Here is a 2713-nt window from a genome sequence, read left to right as displayed (position 1 = left end):
GCCGGCTCCAGAGGGCCGCCGGCGGGCGGCCGCCGCCCCGGTAGTGCGACATGCTCTCCCATTTGAAGCTTGAGGAGCTTCTCAGGCTTGGGGATTTACACCCTTCCACAATAACGAGCTTTGCTTTCTTTATTTCTTCTTTAGCTACTCCTGATACCAGATGTGCTTTTTTTGACTGCTACTGAAAATTTAAACTAATATTTTCATCATTATGATGACCTATCATAATTGTGTGATCTCATTCATGAGTAACTGCTCAAAATCACTTCCTGATCCATAAAGTGGTCCAAATACAAGATATTGTAATGTAATGGTCAAATATATGGATGTTAAGCAAGTGCCTCCAGTTAGCGGAGTGATATTTTGCTAAATCAAAAGTTACTGCATATATTAATCTGATATGAAAAGATAAAAGGGGAAAAGTACCCTTTTACCCTGGTAAAAGGATATTAATGATTTGTAAGGTCAAAGTTTCCCTGGCTGTGGCTTTTATTTAATCAGATTCACTACTTTCAAAGAGATGACTATGTTCTTAACTATTAGTGTGCATACTTCATCTAGATTGCTATCTGACTAGGTCAGCAATATTTTCTAGTCTGGAAAATTCAGTGGCTAATGTTAAAATACTAAAAAATCCCAGCTGTCCCCTTACTCCTTGGTTTTTTGCATCCAGACTTGCATTGCTTTCTACTTTCTGATAAGTCATTGTATTTACATTACACTGATACTTTTCGCATTTCATGTCTGAGCAGTAGTTTTGATTTCCTTGTTACTGGATCAGCAAAAGTGCCAGTTCTTTCCTGTAAGTTTTACTGGATCTACCAGTTTGGAGAAATGCTCTTATCCAAGTTGTAGTTGTGTATTTTTTTCTGAAAATCTTACAGAGGTGGCTCCAGCTGGTCACTTTTGATGATCTTTATGCTGTTCTCTTAATAATGGTGCAGGTCATGAGTGGATATTACATTAGAATGCAGTCAAATATTAGAAAGATATAAAATATAAACAGTATAAAATGTAACAATCAATTCTGAGGATATAAAATTTCAAGTATCAGAGACTCCTAACTATGCAGACTTTAATTCTGTAYTATTTGTCAGGGCTAAAGGTTGGCATAGGATATTCTTGAATGTTGATGTACCTCCCAGGGTTGGTACAACCCAGTATTTCAGGATTAACAGAGCATTTTTAGAGGCTAGGGTTCATAGACTGGCACACGGTTTTTTCATTCCCACAACCAGGTAAAGCAACTGTTTACCCTCTCTATAAGGAGCTGCAGTAGTACACCCTCCAACTCCTCATCCCACTGCTCAGCCAGCAGCTGCCGCTTCTCCTGGCAGACAGGGTGAGCAGAGATTTCATTTTGTACCTTCTCTGAACTTCTCATCCTATTCTGCTGCATGGGTTACTACTAGCAAAGGCAAGTGTCAGGCTGTTGTGAAAATTAATTTGAGCTTTTACACCCTGTGGTTTCCCCTCCAGGTGGTGATTAGTTACCTACACATCTCTTCTGAGTAACTAGATAGGGTGTGAGATAATGACACGCACTCAGCCTGGCAACTTCAGCACTGCCAGTGAAGTAATCTCAGGAACAAGTTGTTGGCAAAGGGATGCTGTCTTCCGCACCTGATGCTATTAAAAAAAATACAAAACAAAAAACCCAGTATCTTTTATTCCTGAGTTTTCATTTCTCTTTTCGTCATGGAACTCATCCTCTAGAGGTAAAAAAAATGGGTAATTAGAAGTTGTCTTCCCCATCACCTGTCCCCTGTTTTGGTATGCAGCCTTTTGCATGGAACAGCCAGCAGCTAGCTGGATTGCAAATGCCTCGTGGTGAATTAATTGAAGAGGGAGCTTCAATTCCTTAGAACCTTCCCATGGATAAAGTGGTGCACGTGCATAAGTATATGCAGACTAGGGGCTGAGCCAGCTGACCTGGTACAAAACCAAGTTGTACCTGAAATTTTTGAAATGTATTATTTAAAAAGGGAGGAAATATTAACCTTGGATGATTTCTTACGATGATGTAAAAGAAGGAAGTAGGAGGCAAATACCTGAGTTATCATTTGGAGGGATGCAGCACTTCTGAGGTTGAAAGKATCAAGGCATGATGTTCATACTCAGTAGCTTAGTATTTGTCAGTTCAGTTTGAGGTATTAGATACGATGTGAACCCAGCAGTGGCAAAGCTTAAAATGTGTTTGCATAGACAGAGTAAGGCATGCACAAATCAAACTTACAAAAAATAAACCATCAATGCAGTTCCTGTCTAACTTGAAGAATCATATCCTGCCTTCTATTAATATGTTCTACAGATTTTATTTTACCAAAATGACTTTTAGGGAGGCATAAAACATAATTATACTTTAAACTATCTTAGCACTTGCCTGTTTTTCCTTTACATACAATAATTCAGTGAAACTTTCAAAAGTATTTAACTATATTAATTAGCCTTTTGGGTTGTGCCTGCTGTGGCAGCATATTTATTTGTCAACAGGAATTTTTTTTTGCAGCATACTCTATCAGAAAATATTCACGATTACTAAACTATACTGGTATGTGAAACCATATGGTGTTTTTGAGCTGCTTGGTTACTGTGGAGGATAAATAGTTCCTGACCCCAAATAGGAACTTTTCAAGAAAAAAAAAAAGAAGTGTCGCTATTCCTTATAAGGCATCGGCAGGCTTGTTCGACTAGTGAAAAGGGGCGTTTACAA

This window comes from Rhea americana, unplaced genomic scaffold (genome assembly GCF_003343005.1).
Source record: "Rhea americana isolate MKP2758 unplaced genomic scaffold, rheAme1 scaffold_248, whole genome shotgun sequence".
In the NCBI taxonomy this organism is placed as follows: domain Eukaryota; kingdom Metazoa; phylum Chordata; class Aves; order Rheiformes; family Rheidae; genus Rhea; species Rhea americana.
Note: the sequence above shows the minus strand (reverse complement) of the source record.